We start from the raw sequence: 20,439 nt of genomic DNA on the forward strand, positions 1-20,439 counted from the left end.
ATTTAATTAGTTAAATGGACATGGCACCTTCTCACTAGCAAAAGGGAGAAAGGATCCAGCTGTGCATTATTTACTTTAGTGGTGGATTAAAAAATTGTTTAGTTCATTTATAGATAACAACTAGGTATCCAAATTTTTGTAAATCTCACCATACATTTTATGAAAAGTACATGATAACTGAACATTTGAATATAGAAGAAACTGACGTTGAGAAACGTTGAAGAGCAGATGTGTCTGATAACTGACTGGAATCCATATAAATTCAACCATGTTTTGAATGCTGAATTAGGGTTCTCATCTATTCTATTGTGACACAGGTTGAAACTACACACTTCAGAAATTCTGGGTGGAATCTGAAGAGATTTCTATCTCTGCACATGGCAGTAAGCCCAACTGTGCTTTAAATCAGTGGTCCCCAACCTTGGGCCTCCAGATGTTCTTGGACTACAACTCCCAGAAACCTTCAGCACCCCCTCTGCCCTATACCATCTTAGGCCATTGGCCGGTCTAGCCCAATATCATTAGTCCTGAGCAGCAGTGGCTTGTTAGGACTTCAAGAAGGAGAGTTTCCAGCCCCATCAAGAAATCCCTAGTATATCCTGGTGAATCTCCTATTTGGGTACTAATTAGGCCCGATTCTGCTTAGCTTCTAAAATCAGACAAAATTGGATGCATTCTGGGTGAAATATTTCCATTCCTGTATTCCGTGTTCTTTTATCTGGCACTATTTGTTTTCTCCTTCTGCCACACAGCCTCCATTTATCTCAATGGGAATGACACAGCCATTAAGTTCTGAAGGTTGCACACCATATTATTAAAAGGTACTAATACCGAATGCCACACATACAGTGCATTGAAAGATTTATGGCTTGTTGACTTTTTATTTTATTATGAAAAGGTCATTTTTTCCAAAGAGCACTGGAAGGGTTTTATACTATGTATAAAATGAGTTTATTGCCATTTTGCTAAGACTGTGCTACCCTATTAATTAGCATAGGTCACAATGAACTATGGTGGGAACACAACTACAAAACCTTTCACATCAACCACTTGTATAATATCCATTTCTCCAGTGTTGGTTTTAAGCAGCAGATTTCCATACACTAACTCCTTTATTTTTCCTCCCTTCCAGTATTTTATAGTATTGAGAATGAAATTCCATACACCATTTTACCAGTTACTTCTTCCAGAATCAGTGGCATAATCCACCTGTTTCAAGTAAGCAGCTAATGTCAACGACGGGTCTAACACCATATGTCAAACTGGTGAAGGATTTACAAGTTTGCTCCTTCATTAAAATGAGGCTTGTTAGATAATATCATAATTTCTCAACGGAAATGGTTATATAACTAGCCAAATTTATAACACAGAGCATATTGTGTTAATGAAAATCACACACACACACACACTCAAAGATGGTCATCGCTGGATAATTATTTCCTATCTTGCTTGCAAAAGCTTTGGGTCCTGTGTGCTCTGATTGTGCCTGGCACACTGGAGTTTTGTTACCGTCGTTTCAAAGCAAAGTGGCAAAGATGAGTTTCCTTTAGATTCAAGCTTTGCAAGTTCATACAAGTATCCAAATCCTGTGTCTCCAAATGTACATTAGGAAGGACTTCAGAATGCCCACAGAAATTGGGGAGCAGCCATAGCACTACCATCTATAATAATGGACTGTCACTAGACCCTCTAGGATGGCCTAGACATCCTGGCTGGGCAGCAATGCTGTTCTTGCTTCAAGGACAACTCCAGTAGCTCTGCTTTTGCCAGTGATGAGCTCCAACCCCACACCACCGGTTACCGTGAAACCTCCCTGCATTGGCCAACTAGAATGGAAGCCCTGGTGTAGTTTTAAAATGGTGCCAATGTGCCCTTCTAAAAACTGCACCAGGGCTTGTCTTATGTGGAACAACCAATTCAAAACCAACACAATTCAAAGTGCTGGTTTCAACCTATAAAGCCCTGAATGACTTGGTTCCAAGCTATCTCAAGAACCACATCTCCTTGTATGAAACTCCTCAGATGTTAAGATCATCAGGTGAGGCCACCACCTTCACAGGTGTGCTTGGTGGGGACAAGGGAGAGGGCCTTCTCTGCCTCTGCTCCCAGACTCTGGAACTCCCTCCAACAAGAGGCTAGGCTGGTCCCCATCTTTGCTGTCCTTCCGCAAGCAGGCAAAGACCATTCTCTTCAAGCAAGCTTTCCCTTAGCAACAGGCTGAGATGTTTTTCTTTTAAAATGTATTGTTGTGCCTTGTTGATTTGAATGTGTTTTTGGTATAGATTTTGTTTACCAATTTATTATGGCATTTGTTTGATCCTTTAAAAATATTTGTATACTTACTGTTTTTAGCTTTCAAATATTGTCTTTTGGGTCCTCTTTGAGGAGAAAGGTGGGGTTAAAATATTTTACATAGATAAAATAAATACAAAATGAAGTAACTTCAAAGCAACTTGAGTAATTTCTGTAAGTGTAATTGCAGTCACTGCAAGCTTCAGTTTGGGGCTATGATACACCACTGCATGCAAAGATTTTTGCATCGTATATTTTTTTCTGAATTCAGAGAAGCAATGAGAAGGAAATGGATTCCTATGCTGTATTAGACACTGGATTTGATGCAATTCCATGGAATTAAACATCTTCCCTGAATGTAAAAGCAATCTCCCATATTTTGGTGTCTCCTGTATTTCTAATAAGAATTATGTAGTAAACAGCTGTGCAGGCGATATTCTTAAGTTTATCCTTTTGGGCTGACCACACATTATGGGCTTTTTGATAGAGAGGTCCCAAGCCCTCCCTTAAACTCAAGAACCACACAAAGTGACTCAGTTCTTCTCTTAATAGAGAATGTACTGTAGGCTATTTGAAATCTAAAGGGTTCCTATGTATCCATGAATGGCTTTATGACCCTAACCGTGTAGCCTGCCGTCTCCTATATAACATGAGCAATTTCTTTTAGGAGTCCCGGGCTCTCTGTGAATTTTCTCAGTGGATTGGCATGAAGCTATTTAACCCAGATGTTTCTGTAATTTGTGTGCATTAGGAGATTCATGGTGCCTTGGCCAAGTGTTAACATTGTGAGCTTTAATGTAAAACATGTTAGGACTGGAGACTGGTTAGAAAATCTTATATTAACTACATGTCCAGACAGATTTCTGTAGGACCTGCATTTATATTGCAACCCTGCTCATGTTGTATAACTATGTGCTATTGAATGCTTTTGGACACTCAAAGTATGCTATACAGAAGGTGGAACAATGGGAAACGGCTCCTTGAACATCAAAACTGGCCTTCAGTTGGATGACCTTGTAAAGCAGTGCCAGCAAGCTACAGGTGGATGCCACATGAGTAGGTGAAAAATGTGCTTGTGAAAAGTTTGCTGACAATTTTGTGTGCATAATATAGTTCTTTAAGCAGTGGGGCTAATCTGGGCATCTGTTATGTATTTTACCGTTTTAATGGTAGTTTTAAGGATATTCAAGCAGGTGCGATATCTTACATTTTAAAGTTCTAATAAAAGTAAAAGATAGGTTAAGCACCACAAGACCAAGATGTTTTTCAAAGCATTTACTTTAACTTTTGAAACATAACAACATCAATAAATTTTCTTTTGCTAGTTTCTCCCTCTTTTTTTCTGCCAATTGTCTTTCTTTCTCAAGTGTATTGACAATACATGGGCCAACCTTTTTGTCGACAATGCTGGTAACAATGAGAAATTTATTTTGGTGTCATTTACTAAAACTTCATATTTTCACCTTTTACTGAATATTACAATTTATTATTTGGAATGTCAAATATATTTTCCATTTCTATAAAGAATATTCCACATGCCTTTGTACCCTTTCTATATTTTCATATTTTTATGCCTTACATCTCGTCTATGCAATTATTCAAACCAGTAAACTATGCTATGTTATAAATTTTGTAAACAGCCTTTATCTTTCTAAAATATGTTATCTCCTCTTAACAAATCCACATTCTTTGAGTATGTTGATAATTTATACAAAAGCACCATATATCTCCTTCTTTATGCTATAATTCCCATTAAAAATGTTTTTGATGAGGAAAAGAAAGTCCAATATCAAGGTCTCAACATATCAGAAAGCAAAAATTGCTGACCTCCATGTGACATCTCATATCCACTGCAAGAAGATGAAAAGTACATTTTAACCATCTTTTAATTTGTGCAAAATGTTTCTATGCAAAACCTTGTGTCTTGTCCCTTAGATACATACAGACGATTGGCTGATGGATCAAAAAGATGCAAACAACCCATCCAATGCTGATTGAATTTTTTAAAAAGATACAACCACCCATTCAATGCTTCTTAAAAGTACTTGCTACAAAGCAGCAGATATAGTTTTGTGCAATTGCACCTTGAGAAATATTTATGGAAGTATGAAAACTTTGTCAACAAAGGTAAAAAAGATCTTCCTATCTCATGAGTGAGGAAAATATTTGGTGATTTCTTGTTTTCACATACAGGAATGTGATCATCAAGAATTTCTATCCCCATATACTACACAGAGAGCCTGCTAAATGGAATACTGTAGTCTAATTCAATGTAACATTTTCAGGGAGCTAGAGGAGCTGCTAGAGGGAAGAGATAATGAGGAAATCAGCTTCCACTACCCAGTTCTTATGTATTTGAATCTGGATCATATCCAGTATTTTATTGAGGACCGAGAAAACTATTTTGCTGACTCCCAAGTTAGCAAATGCTCCTGGAATACCATCAACATAGTCAATAAAAATGGGTATGCATGTGTTTATTTTAACCACTGAATATTTTTCTGGCAACTCATATCCACCTCACAAAAAGTAGCATGTTCTTCTGTAATTTCATTGCAGAGTTTCATAATTTCTCCACATTTGGACTGACATTTCTGAATATCAGGATAAGATTTAGGTGAGCGACCGGAGGAGATTGTTTTGCACAAAATTTAAAGTCTTGGCAGGTAGCAAACATTTCCCACAATGTGATGTCTTAACGTGAAACCCACACATTATTCATTCATAATTTAAAACACTTCATGCCTTTCTAGATACAGTCCTCAGTAACTGTTAGCCAAAAGCCAATGACATTTTTAACTGGCGTAAATCCTATTTGTCTTTCTAAAGTTACTCAGTACCAAAAGAAAATGCCTGTTTCTCAACACACCACCAAATTGGCTCCAAATTTTCCATCTCAGATTACATCTTCCTTTGTTTCATACATTTTTTCCTTGTTCGATTGGGCAGCAGTAACATTAAGCAAAGATCAAATTTCTAATTAGATTTTGGTGCTGTAAAGAGGACCATCCTCACGCTTTTTGCCACTTGAGGTAGAACAACAAATGCCACCTTCATTCTGACCTAAGTGCAAAGTAACCAAAGATAGCTGAGGAAGGAAACCCAACAAGCATCTTTTTCCTCTTACCTGCAGTAAAAATACAACAATAAACTAGATGACTAACACTTTGCTGTCTTTTCATGCAACCCCAAGTCTCCTGCATTTACCAACAATGCTCGACCTAGTAGGAAGCTGCCTGATACTTAATCAGACTTTTAGTCCATCTAACACAGTACAAAAGCAAAGTGTGCTGCTAAAATACCGCCCCATAGTGCTTCAGGCACTCTCTGGGCAGTTTACAAGTTAATTATGCAGGTTACACATTGCTCCCCCCCAGCGAGCTGGGTACCGACCTCGGAAGGATAGAAGGCCGAGTCAACCTTGAGCTGGCTACCTGGGATTGAACCCCAGGTCGTGAGCACAGTTTTGGCTGCTGTACAGCGGTTTAACCACTGCGCCACGAGGCTCTCAGTACAGTATTGTGATTTCACAGTGGCCGCTCAGGTTCTCAGGAAGGTTTCTTTTCTACCTTTTTGTAGAGCCCTGGTCTTCCCTGGTGGCCTCCCATCCAACTAGTAATCAAACCTTAACCTGGTCAGATTCTGAAGTCAGATGCGACTGGATGTATCATGGGATGGCGTAGCCATGACCATCTGTGCAAGCATAACAGGTAAAATCCAGAGACAAAACAAAACAAAAACAAACCCCAAAAAAGGCAAAAAGAGAAAAATATGTGGCACCAAAGAAGTAGACATAATCCACGAAAGCTCACATTAAAATATAATAGTTAGTCTTTTAGGTGTCACATTTTTTGTTTTTATTATATATTTTATTTACATAATATGACACCCTTCTCCCTGCACCCTCGGACTATTAAAACTGTACAGTTATCACAGATTTTTAAATGCCATAATGATTTATGCATAAAGAAGCTTCTGCTCTTCATCACCTACTACTTGTCCTCCTTAAATGCGTTATAACAGGGACGAAACCTGGGACTATCAAGGCCCTGTTTCCCACTGCTGCATTAATGCAAATCTCTTGGACACTTTGAATGGCAAGGCCTTCCATTCAGTTATAAATATGACCATACTACACTTAGTAAAATGCTATACGAGACAGGCTCCTTCTCCACATGTCAGGTTCCCTTTCCCAACAGGTTTCAGTTCTGGATCCCAACAGGTTTCAGTTCTGGATCCCAAGCCTGTCTAGTTCCTTCACTTATGATACACTGAAGTCACCTGCGTATAATAGAAGTAAGGAGGCTCCTCTAACACAAGAATGCCCTAAGTCACTGGTTCTTAACCTTTGTTACTCGGATGCTTTTGAACTGCAACTCCCAGAAACCCCAGCCAGCACAGTTGGTGGTGAAGGCTTCTGGGAGTTGCAGTCCAAAACTCCTGAGTAACCCAAGGTTAAGAACCAGTGCCCTAAGTAATAATATGGTCTCAAGTGTTACCTTCTCAATGGCTGTATTTTCTAAAATCCCAACCTTGCAGCTGGCCATTAATTGTCTGTGCAGTTACTCCATAAAGATACATTATGGGTTTCAAGCGTCAAAGTAGACCTTTATTCTGTTGTATGTCTTTCTGTACTTCTTCAAGGGGCGTTCTTTTTCTCCTACTACAAGAGAAAGGAAACAACATGTCTCCAGCAGGAGCTACAGTAGATTCGGATCCCAGACAGTGTGGTCAATGGTAATGGAAACAGAAGAGACCAAAGTTTCCTAAACTTGCCCTACAAGCCTGACCTATGAATAGCTGGAATGATGGGGGCATGCTTGTGTTACATGCTATCTCTTTAAGGCAATCCCAGAATGCATCTGTGTGAGTAGTTCATGTGAATAAACCAGAGGATCAGTGTCACCTTTACAACTGATGAGTGGTTGTGATTGCATTCTGTGCTAAATACACCAGTAACTAGGGACAGTTCTTCAGTTACTTTCCATTTATCATGCCCTCCACCACCACGTTCCTTGTCTTCTGCTTCATGCTTTCCTAGTGTGTAACAGTAAAGAGCTTATCTTTCAGAAGAAGTCCAGCAGGTACTGCTTTTCTTAAATGTATTACAGATGAAGCCTAAAGGAGAATGCTCTTGCTGAAGATTGTTACCAGTTGGTAGTCTAGGACAAAACTTGACCTTCTGCAGCAATGAGAAGTTCTACCCATAAAGTTCTCTGTGTCCTCCACAGTAATTCCTTACTGAGGAAAGGAATAAATGCTGACTGAACCTATGAAGGACCTTCACATTTGTAATGGTCCTGGAGGTAGAGGGACACGTTTTAGCAATTGATTTTTATGAATCATGATACTGAAAACATTAGCATGCTATAGGACAGCTGAATTGGTAGGTACGAGACAGAGAGCTGGACTCAGGTGAATATTACATAAATTATAAATAAAGGGATGCTTGAAATATATTTCCATTAATCACGGCCATGTCCTGACTGTTTTTGAAAAAGATTTGGTCCAGATTGAACATGGGTATTGCTATTGATTCACCATATTAAATTAACAATGTGAAAAATGGCCTAAAACAAACAAACAACAGAAAAATAAGGCAAGGCTCGCAAAAGCTGATGGCAATTTTGTCCTCTAAACTTTTCTATCATTTCTAAAATAACCTCCTTTTTTTCTACCTTTGAGAAGCAATTCAGCCTGGCACTTCTGAGTATTTCTACTGCCACCAGCCATTTTTTTACAGAAAGGCCAAGATTATTTTTTGATGGATTAGCTGTAATATTAAATTATCACTGGAATAAGTACAGTTTACAAAACCACTATTCCACTGTGGATCCATGACAGAGTTTTTACAATTACTGCTTTCAATTCCACTTGGGAGCTAAGATTATGATATACTACTGATTAGAAATGGGAATAAATGTCTGAATGCCAGCATCTGACCAATTTATTTTTCCCAGATGCACTTGCTGACAGAGCAAATGTAATAAAGTAACTTGTTTTTCTTTAACAAATCTATAATTTGTTTTCAGAAAGGTCTGAATGTGAAATATGATGCTCTGCATTAAATATGAACCGATGTGTGAAATACCTGAAAGTTCTCCTGCTCTCTGTTCTACTCTTTCCTCTACAGAAGTAAGTGAATTCTGGAAGAATCTATTAGAAAAGGTTCTTCTATGCTCATGAGACATATAAGAAGCATCTTACTTGGCCACAAAAAAAATCCAGCCTTCTCTTTCCCCAGCAGCCAGCCACAGATTTCTGGGACATCCACAAGGGTCATTGTTGTTGAGCAACTAATTTTTGAAGACGTTTAAAGATGCTTTTAAAAGACTGCTTTATATCTTGTTTTTCCTGATGTTATTCCAGTTGTTCATGGAACTATACCAAGAAAACACCACCTGCAAGCTTCACTCACCAAAATGCATAAATAAATGATGTAAAAACATATTTACTTGCAGAAAATAGCTCAATTCTCCTTATGTTACAGTGCACTCCCCTTCCTTTTGGGGGTACTTTCCCAAACGGAGGCTGCCCCAGAGTGTGAGAGTGAAAGCAGGAGGCAGAGAGAAGAAAGAATAAGGAATAGGCAAGGAAAAATCAGCAGAAGTTCACATAGTTGTGGAAACAATACAAACACAAGAACACGTGGTGCCTTTAATCACCCATTAAGAATACAAAACAAAACAAAAAAGCAGAAAACAAAACAACAACAAACTTTTGATGATAAAACAATTTCTTCAAGGCTATGCATGAAGTTCTTGTTGATAGTTCAAGTAGAATAGGCAAGAAGATCTTGGGGTCAAGATATTGATAGAACTTGAACTTTTGACAAGCAATTCAGCCTGCCACTTGTGAATACTTCTGCCACCAGCCATTTTTTTTATAGAGAGGCCAAGATTATTTTTGATGAATTAGCTGTAATATTAAATGATCACTGGAATAAGTACAGTTTACAAAATCACTATTCCACTGTGGGTCCATGACAGAGTTTTTACAATTATTGTGTTTGGTTCCACTCGGGAGGTAAGATTATGATATACAACTGATTAGAAGTGGGAATGTCTTAATGCCAGCATGGATGCAGCTGAATGCATGGTGTGCCCAGTAGCAAAGTGCCCTTTCAAATGTAGAGATGGGACAAACCTTGGTTTGGAGGTTCATGCCAGTTTGCGCCCATGGTGCCTCAGGTGCTGCGTGTTCCCTTCCCCAGCTAGATCCCCTATTCACGAGCTGGCATGCACTCCTCTCCTCCTCTTCTTTGGTTGTTTGACCAGTCTTCAGCAGGCGCATGGGCATCCCTGCCTTGCCTCCTTGGCGATTTGTCCATTCAGACAAGGAGGCAGGACAGGCAAACCCATGCTCCTACCAAGGATTGGTTGAGCAGTTGAAGAAGAAGAAGAAGAAGATAGGAGCATCCTCCAGCTTGTACGTAGGTAATTGGCCACTGAGGTGGTGCCACACCTACAAACTGGCATGGAACTCCGAATCGAGGTTCGTGCCCATCTCTAATTCCATTGATATCTATGAAACTGACTTTTTCAGAGGTTTGCCCACTAGTACTTCACTTATTTAATGTCATTTCATTATTTTCCTCTCATGAACATGCATGCCATTGTGCCACCTTGTCGCATTATTAAAACTCATCTTTTCATTTTATGAAGAGACGCTCACCTTTCTGAATGGCTATCTGGTTTCTAAAATGGTGATAACAACAGTTGAAGTTGCAGTGCTGTGCTTGTAAAACAGGTAGCTTTCCTTTACTTTGGATCCTCTACTGGCACACAGTACTTCAGATGAGAATTTCTTAGATTTTTTTTAAAAATAGGAAAAACAGAGAAGATAAAGTAAACCATCTTCAGAAATTCTGTCCTCAAATTTGATAAACTATCCCTGCTGGGGATAATTTACCTTTGTAAATTACTAGTGTTCAGCATCTGTCTCTATAAAGCTGTGTGTTGTGTTTACGGTAGATTGAATTTTCAAATGCTAATGGTATAAAGCAAATCCTATTTCAATAACTAAAACACTGGGTGCCTGTGGGTATGCTGAGGAATATAGACAAGAGGCCAAATGATCAAATCAACGATGCATAATCTCCATGTAGCACTTCTTAAAATGAATATTCAGGATTGTTCTATTTAAACAAAGCCAGCCTCTGTTGTAGGTGGAGCAATGAGATGTGTGCCACTTTCAGAAAATGACAACAAGGCCCTTGTTTGTATATGTGGTCTGCATTAGCCTAAGGCGCTTTCATTTCTTTATAGCTTATTATTTTTTCAACCTCAATGGCAATTTCCAATAAACTTGCTAAACTGATTGCCCACATATTCCTGCAATGCATGGCAAAAGTGCAAACAATGGTTTATTAATGCTAGTTGCAATGTAATTCCATTAGCTTTTTCCGAGCCCTGGAAGTTTATTGTGAAAGGTTTACTGAGCTTGAAAATGTCACAATCATTTCATGACCTTTAAAGGTAACTCCTTTTCGATAAGGTAACCTAGTTATGGGTTACTGAAATATGTTGTGTCAGGACAAACTCAGGCTTCCATGTCTGACCTATGTGGTGTATAAGCCATGAAAATGCTACAGCATCCACTTTTTGTTACACCATCGTATTTCATAAACTAAAGCTAAAATCCTATTCACTGTTATGTGGGAACAATTTTAGACCTGATTGAGTGCTTCTCAGCTTGCAGTAAAGATGCTTATCTTTGCATAGGAAGGAGTAAGGGGAGGGAGACTCCCTGGGTTTCCATGACTACCCTTTACCCACTCTGACCTGTGGTGATCTTTTTTCAGCAGAGACTAACACACTTAAGTTGCTGGTGTCACTTCCTTCCTTTGACCCTTCCCTAAAGAGGAGACATCTTGGCATTGTTTTCAGGACACATGTGGCACCCAGAATCTCCACCTTAGAGTGACTGCCATCTTTCCCCTCTTAATATGTTACTCTGATAAATACTAGCTGTCTTGTTTTCATAGAATAGGAAGACTGAATTTGATTTCTTTCCAAGGACAGTGTGTGATCTGCTCATCACTCTGGTTTTCAGTGGGCTGAATCCACTAGTTAACTCAGCTGCTCCTCACTGTGCTCACAAGTAAGATCAACTGAATACAGGAGATCTATTGGTGTGAAAATGAGAGATTGTTTCCTAGGTTGGGTACTCCAGGTTTTGGAATCCTGGCTAATGGAGGCTGAGCTAGATCCATCTCCACTGATATTCTACCAGCCATCATGTACATTATGATTTATCCATCCTCTTTGCTTCTAAACTGATGAGTTGTTGAAGCATGTTTTAATCTAATGGGTGCTATTTTATACTTTTTACTGATCTGTTTTCATTTTTCATCTATTTTTTTATTGGATCAGTTTTAATGTTTTACATTTTGGTTTCTTTTACAGTGGTGCCTTTGGTATGTGAAAACATCGCTGTACGGATCAAAAAAAGCCATTGGAATGCATTAAACATCATTTAATGCGTTCCAAATCGGCAGAAAACTCACCGTACAGCGATGTTTTCCAGTCCGGCAGCCATTTCCGGATCAGCTGTTCGGCGGGTCCAAAATGGCTGCCGGAACACCCAAAATGGCCGCGCGCAGCGTTTTTGCGCCCTCCCCTTGCTTACCAAGGGCACGAAAACGCTGCCTGTGGCCATTTCGGGTGTTCCGGTGGCCATTTTGGACCCGCCGAACAGCTGATTCGCGGGTCGCAAGGCGAAGGTCGGTAAGCGAAGTGCTTACCGATCTTCACTATGCGAATTTTGCCCATTGGGGCCGATGCAATGCCTTCGCATTAGCGATCCCGGAAAAGGGATCGCTATGCGAATTCATTGCTGTACGGGACACTCGTTAAGTGAGGCACCACTGTATTTGTATTTGTTAGTCCACATGGAGAACTAATGTTAGTAAAAAGACAAGTAATGAATTTAACAAATATATAACTACTGTACTTAATATTTGGAGCCAATGGAGATTACAATCACCACACACACAAAAAAGGTGAACAAAGAATCATTCAAGGGCCAGGTGCCTACAAATCCTACAATTAATCTATCCACTGAGTGACCTGTCACTCATTCTGTCACTGAATGGGCTGAATGGGATATTCATATAATTCTAACAAGTCATGGAGAATGTTGCTGAATATTTAGTAATTTGTTTATTTCATATTACATTTCATTGCCTGAAACTCAGTAGTAAATTGCAACTAAACAAGGTCCACTGAATTAGTAGGGATTGGGTGAAGCAACACCTATGTAATTCGTGAAGGCTTTCGTGGCCGGGATCTAATGGCTGTTGTGGGTTTTTCGGGCTCTTTGGCTGTGATCATTGCACAAAAAAGGCCAGCTAACGGCAACCATCGATCACAGTGACAGATAATCTCTCCCCCCCCTTCATCACAACAAAAACATGCTGATCATCCTGAAAAAAGACAAAAGCTGTTCCCACAGCTATAAATACTCAACTATCCAACAAACAGCAAAAGAGCATGGACAGAGTTCCTACTCCAGTCCTCTGAAGATGCCGGCCACAGAGACTAGCGAAACATCAGGAAGAACAACCTTCAGAACACAGCCAAGGAGCCCGAAAAACCCACAATAGCCAACACCTATGTAAGTTCCATTGACTAAAATGCCCTATTCTAGTTGTAACCTACTCCTAGAGAAGGTTCATCTCACTTCCTAAAGGCAACAGCCCAGATACTGCTGCTCCCCTCCCCACCTCCTCTGACTCAAACAGCCACTCGCCAGGCCCACCTTGATTGCTTTTCGCACCTCCTTGGCTAATCTCCCAGTCACAAGCAAGAACACAGACTCCACCCCTTTTCCTGAGTGGGAGATCAGCCAAGAGGGTGGAGCAGAAAAGCCTGAGCTGTTTCTGAGACTCGAAAATCAGTTGAGGAGATGGGTTAGTAAGCTGGGCTCAGTGAGTTATTTGAGTCAGAAAAGGCAGGAGAGGAGAGCAGCTGCACCTGTGGTGCTGCCTTTACAAACTGGGATGAACCAGAACAAACCGGTTCATGTCCATCTCTACTTACTACTGGTTTTCAGCCATTGTGTTTTAAACCGTGTTTAGTATATTGTTTAAATTGATTGTGAGCCTCCTTGAATCCATTTTTGGAAGCAAGGCAGCAGATAAAAAGGAAGGAAGGCAGACAGACAGATGGAATACTACTTGCCGTACTGCCAGAATGAAATCCTTTAAAATCCACCATATACCGAGTTTTAGGTCAGTTGGAGTTGGAGGTAAGCAAGAAAGAGTGGCCTTTCTCTTTATATTCCCTCCCTCCTAAAACTGCTAAGATCAAACTTCCTGCCTCTTTCTTTATTCCTTATTCGTGTATTACATGAGTCTTCCTCATAAAGGACTTGTACTCCCCAAGCATATGCCTTCACATCCATAAACTATTAAAGTAGATTGAAGTTCTTGGCATGGATTTCTCCAGACAGACATTCTTTAAATAATTGATGGCTGTAATGTTATTACCCCATAGATCTTTGTCTAGGGACCCTCATGTTGCAACAATAAAGGATGCTGCACAAGTTGCAAACCGACAAAGCTCAGGTAACTTTTGCACATTGTCTTTTATTAATGAACTCTATTTGTTGGATTCTCCTGTGGCAAATATCTTTCCAATATGATCTTTTCTATGTTGTTTGTCAGTAAGAACTATGTGAATGTAAACAATCTCAGCCAACTTCCTAGATGTTACTTTTTTTCAGTAGGTTGTTAACATCGTAGAGCTCAATAAAAAATTTAATATATCTTAAATGCATTACAGGAATAGCATGATCATGAAGCTGTCAAATTACAGACAAATTCATACGGAGGCTATCCAAATTGTGCCCCAGCTGTACATAATATAATGAAAAATGTAATAAAATATATTTTTGAGAGAAGAAGTGGCTCTAAAATTTTAAATGAAGTGAAAAAGAATTACAAATCAAAAAGTAATTAGCTGCCTTGAACTTTACCAAAAAAATGTGACAGTTTATTGTGTTACACATTACTTTTTCATTATCAATTTTTGGGTTAGGAACCCCTTAGGATTGATAAGAGAATGGCATAAACATTGAATAATCCCATGAATAATGCTTATAAATGCCCTCTAATTTTTTTTAACTTTAAAATTAATGGAAAATGCTGCTCATGAAATCAATAATCCCCAATGCCCTCTTTATGTTACTTTTGAAATATAAAGACATCATGCCCATGTTGCCATATCCAACTGGTTACCAATGAGTAACATTATTTGTTATTAGTTACTTCCAGCCTCTTCAAAGGTATGCTTCCTTGGAGAGAACAGAAGGTTCTTTATTTCTTTTGTGGAGGAACTAAAGGGATTGGGGGGGGGGGAATTGCAAGCGATTCTAGTATGCATACTCACGTTAGAAGAATCTTGCATTGACAGAATCTTGCACTGTTATGTTAACAATATTAGTTCACAGAGAATGACATTACTTTTGGAAGCTCAGACCACTGAACTTTGTGGATGACTTTAAAAAGAAAACCCTCTCACTCAGTTCCGCAACTTGAGGTTCAAATATGTGGATGATTTTATAAGCTTACTTTTCAAGATTGTTGTACTATGATAACCACCCAGAGTAGACCAACTGCCCAAAGTAGACCTTTGGTCTAGATGGGCGAGATAGAAATCCAATCAATCAATCAATCAATCAATCAATCAATCAATCAATCAATCAATCAATCAATCAATCAATCAATCAATCAATCAATCAATCAATCAAATAAAGCATTTAAATTGCTTTGATAATTTAGAAGATAAACTATCTAAAGTTGAAGTGTTGATATTTAGTAGAGTTCACCAATACATTACTGCTTTAACTATCCTGAATTCTACCCCATCCCTTAAATGTATATCCATGTCTCATAATATGGAGCTTAAACAATACAGTACTCCATTTACAGCGAGGGAAATGTTCAGTATTATCTTCCAACCTTTAATTTATTTATTTTATTTGCAAGATTTTTTAGCCACACCATTACCAGTGGTCTTTAATGCGACTAAGGGCAATCCTGGCATTCTAGAAAAACAACAAACTAATTCCACATGGCCTTAAAAATCTTAATTAAAGCACTGCTGAAGAAATTGTATAATTAACATCAATATATTATGGTGATTTTTAAAAACAAAATTATATATAAATCTCAAGAAGGCATTAACATGCAAACATCATAAAATACCTTTTTTGAAACTGATTTTGAACAACCTTTTTGACCCTATTGCACTCATTCTTGATCTATTTTAATCAAGAATATTTTAAAAATACAGTATATTATCCCAGCTGACTAAAAGAGTATCATCACTCTAGAATCTCCCATTTCAATAATTGTTGCCTATTAGGAGAATGATCATGTGGTATTAGGGGACAGCAATGAGATCATTACAAGCCTTCTCCTACAAATGAAAATACCTTTAAAAATGTATGGTTATATTTCTAGGTTTTTGTCAAATCCCAGAAGACTTCAAAAGCAGAACTTCAGAAGAACCGTGTGAAGTACAGGGATTCTTTTACTACTTAATCTAATATTTGTGAAAATTTCAGTAATGCTGTAAATGGACAATAGTTCCCTCCAGTAAGTATCAAAAGAGAGATCCATAAGCCAAAAATAAAATAAATAAATAAAAGGTAGTCCAGCTGGACATTTCGACCTAGTTAGACTGTAAACCCAGGTGGATGATTGTCACCTTCCACTCCTGATTCCTGCATCTGATTCTTGTTCAGGATGCACCAGGGAGTTTAAGAGCTTGAAAAAGTTATTCATTGAATTCAGCTTCAAGAAACCACCAACTAGTATGGGCAAAGTAATCACATTGGCTGGAAGATTCTGGGAATAGTAGCTAAAAAAAAAAAAAGTAAACTTACTATGCAATTGCAGAAGCACAGAAAGTAATACAGCTTTTCCTATCCAAAAAGCAAAACCCAGTAGTGGTTCCCAATCCTAGGCAACCCAGGTATTCTTGACAGCAATTCCCAGAACTCTTTGTTCCTAACTGTGCTGGCTGGGGTTCCTGGGAGTTGTAGTCCAAGAACGCTTGGGTTAACCAAGGTTTGGAACCACTGCAGTAGAAGATTTTGAGAATTTCAGTCCAAAAAGTTTTGTTTCCTCATTATTTCATTCGTTGACCCAGGGTTAGGGGTTAGAACAGATGCAGTTTAGTTTTAATTGCTTGTTAATTGGAGGACTCATATCAAACCTTCAGATTGTCTCTTACACGGTCTCCAAATCTTCAAACTCACAACTACAGTTCTAATAGAAGTGGGATTTCAAGAAGATTATCACATCTGTATGTGAAAAAGAGAACGTTGTCATCCTCTTTAGTCTGAGGTTCTACTCACCTGCTGACCGGATAGCTCACAGAGTTAGGTAGAGGTTGGGAGTTCAGTTCCCTACTGTGCATTCCAAAAGACCCAGCTGTTGTGACCTTGAGCACACCATACAGTCCCAGGATGACCCCAGTAGAAGGGAATGGTAAACCACTTCTGAGTACTCTCTATATAGGAATGCCTGAAAATGATTGCCAGAAGTCAGAACTGATCTGACTACATACAATTATTATTATTTCTATCCCTCCCCAGTCATTAAATTCCAAAAAAGGGGGAAAAGCTCCTTAGCAGTCACTGAACACTGCCATCTAAACCTAGTGATAGTTTCATGCTAATGGCATAAACAGAGATGTTTCAACTTATTGACTTCACAGCAGTAACAGCCACTTTTGACTAGAAACACAGAAGCCCAACGTCAAAGCCATGCAAAAAGGTTTGAGCTTATGTATCTGGAAGAAGAGTGTGCCTTGTCAATGAGAAAATGAGATATAAAAATACGATATAACATAAAAAGTCTATCTAAACAGTAACACTAGTCTTTTTATTTACTTTATTGTGGGAAACCTCCGCTTAAAGGTTGTAACTGCATTCTGTTCCAGTGACATGAATACATTCCTGGCAGGATGCAGCAGCTGCCAGCAGGCAGGGTAACCCCTTATTCTGCCCTTTCGCTTAGAGGTAGAGCATAAGATCAAAGGGTTATTTTACCCAATCCTAGTTACGATTAGGTAACTAGTATCCTATCTGTCTGTCTCATAACATACTATCTAATCATGCTAAGTAAACAAAAGAGCTCTCAGGGCGTTGCCGGTAGGCTCTGCTGGCTCGGACATCCGCTGTTGCCTTCCTTGGTTCCGTGATCACCCAAACCTTATAGCTTTGTGAAGTGGCTAGTTGGTGACTGCAAAGACATATAAATACTGTGTGGTGACATCAGGCTGAGCTTTCCTTAGCAGCTCCACGGTTGGACTGTCCATGGGTGATCTTGGGCTTTATTTTGGAGGATTGAGCTGTCATTCCCCTTTTCCTTTGACACCCACCATTCCATTTACTGTATTGATTTCAATTTCCCCTTTCCTCAGTTCAAAATGCTTACCGTGTTTCCACCCGAATAAGACAGGGTCTTATATTAATTTTTGCTCCAAAAAACAAACAAACAAACAAAAAACGCATTAGGGCTTATTTTCAGGGGATGTTTTATTTTTTTCAAGTACAAGAATCTATGTTGATTCAAATACAGTCATGTCATCTTATGGTTGCTGCACGATGGTGGAGGTGGGGGTTTCACTTAAATAGGGCTTATTTTGGGGGTAGGGCTTATATTACAAGCATCCTGAAAAATCATACTAGGGCTTATTTTCAGGTTGGGTCTTATTTTTAGGGAAACAGGGTATCTGCTTAACTGTTTGGATGTTAATGGGATGCAGAGGAAGGATCTTTTGTGGTGGTGCTGTGCCAAAGCTGAATGTCTTCCTCTGCCTTGGAATTGCTACAAATCACACATACATTCCTGATTTGCTCTGGTTTTGCCCCTTTGCTCAAAGCCATTGCACATGTCTAATTTACTGTGTGTTGTTCCCAAACATCTATACATCAGATGCTGTGGCTCTTGCAGTGCAATAACATGCACCGTTGCATGTGCAGCTCAGAGGTATGACTGCTGAATTCAATAGAACTTGTTCCCAGGAAACTGGGACCAAGATTGAAGCTGCAATAAGCCATTGGGGAACCTGAATTGGACTGGAAATGCAATTTGCGCTTGCTTACCTAGGAGGAAGCACTACAGCATAGGACTTTAATGTTTGTAAAAGTTACTTTTCTGGCCTACAGCCCTCAGATTTACCCCAACTAGCATGGCTACTATGCACATACATACACCCAAGTTGTTCATGTATGTATTTATAGCCTTTTCAGGTGTGAAATACTTTGCACCTATAAATGTCAGCTATCACAGAGGGGGAAAAGGAAAACACATATTACATAAAGATGGCCAAAGAATGGCATAAATACTATTTACGCCAACTGTTTCTGGTTAATGGAAATCCACACTTTATATACAATCTTTTTAAATGTTTGGTACTTCAGTTTTACTCGAACCAGGGGAAGGATAATTGATGCCTCATGCTCTTTTATTGTCTCCCACATGGCAAAATCAAGCTATTCAGTGGATCATTGAAGTGTGCTCAGGCATCGGGCCAGATCCTCAGGAAGCAAGGTCATATGTGATGAACACGCAGCGTTTGAAATAGGAAGAGAGTGTATCAGGTCTTTGAAAGGGGCTTTCATTCCAGCACCATTAGATTAAATCCAGAAACTGGATTTTTAGAGTGAGAGAGAAAGAGGAGAAAGGATTAGCTGAACCTTCAAAATACATACAAATCTCTCCAACTTTGCAAATAACTCAAATGAGATTTATGAATATGCATCAGTAGATAACATGATTACAGGCTGGTATCATTTCAAAGAGCTTCACAGTCTTGTAGAAACCAAAGATTATCATGAGCACCAGCTCAGCTATTTGATTCCTTCCCTGTGGTGCACCAATACCATTAGATATGTCAGATTCCAGTGAGCACGATAGAAAGAAACCATATCTTTTGCACCTTAACTACAACTACTTTGCTCTATCATTTTCTGGTCAGTAAATCCTATCTATTAGGATATTAATCAGATTTTTACGAACATGTGCTTTACAAACACAGCGTTGAAAGAAAGTTTTAAGAAGGGAGGCATGCAAGAGCCTAAGCGCAGAGAATGGTGTTTCCGTGTTTCTTGGAATACCTCTGCACCAGACTGAAAATCTGAAACCATTTATTAGACTCTGACATGTGTGTGTTAAAGTAAACAATACAAGACACATTGGTCCCTAAGTAAGAAGATCCACTTAAAGCCAATAAATGCAGAGAATAAATTTCCTAAAACTGCAGTATTGCTTTTTGTATTGTTCTTGAAAATTTTTTAACATTTAGTCCAAGAGTGGCAATGTATCAGTTCAAATGTCTGTCTACCCACCTATCTGTGGCACATGTGTGGCTAATTTCTTCAATATCACTTGGGGTCATGGATGCACTGAAGATTTCCAGCAAAATAATGTGATGAATCCCATTTTTACAGGTCCTAATACTGTCTTTCTAGCTAGATTGAGACTCCCAGATAGTCCAATGAGAATTCTGTCCTATATTCACTATCCAGCTTACCTGGACAGAAGGCCAACATTGAATTTAGTACATTAAGGGCTCACCAAACCATAGCACTTCCATCTTCAATGTCAATTGGGGCTCCTTCATGTCAAATGAATGCAGGTCTTACCATGGATTCTGTTCACACTTCTTCCTAAAACCCTTCTTTTTCTTCTCATATTTTCACTTCACTTCTCTTTGAAATCAGTACAGTACCTTCTTAAGAAGTGGACAAGAGGTTTTTCAAAAAAAAACTTTAAAAACTTTATTTTGTATGTACCTAGTGATTTTTCCTTTTAAAGGAGATTAGTGATAATGTTAAAAGGAGGAATGTGCTTCAGGTTAGGAAATTATTCAGAACCTAAGCAGAGGTATTTCTTATTGGTTTATTTATTAGTGGATTAGTGCTAAATCATATTGCAGTCAAATGTTCAGTGTAGTTGCACCCTTAGTCTCTCCATCTCTCACTCTTTCTCTGAGCCAATTTTTTTTTGCTGTCCCTCTGAAAAAGCCTCTCTCTCTGGCTACTGATAATATATTAATGATTTTTATGTTATTGGCATTTCTGTTTTCCCGTCATTGTAGCTGACGGGTTCTTCTCCATTTTTGCTAA

The 20,439-nt window shown here is 38.9% G+C and overlaps 1 long non-coding RNA gene across 1 annotated transcript in view; it reads left to right on the forward strand.

Moving 5' to 3' along the window:
• Positions 1-6,645: 6,645 nt before the first annotated feature.
• Positions 6,646-20,439, forward strand: part of LOC144583208 (uncharacterized) — a 43,855-nt gene continuing 30,061 nt past the window's right edge. Inside the window, exon 1 of the long non-coding RNA XR_013536875.1 lies at positions 6,646-6,766. This is a non-coding gene — a long non-coding RNA (uncharacterized LOC144583208). The remainder of the gene's footprint in view (positions 6,767-20,439) is intronic.

This window comes from Pogona vitticeps, chromosome 5 (assembly GCF_051106095.1).
Source record: "Pogona vitticeps strain Pit_001003342236 chromosome 5, PviZW2.1, whole genome shotgun sequence".
Taxonomy (NCBI): domain Eukaryota; kingdom Metazoa; phylum Chordata; class Lepidosauria; order Squamata; family Agamidae; genus Pogona; species Pogona vitticeps.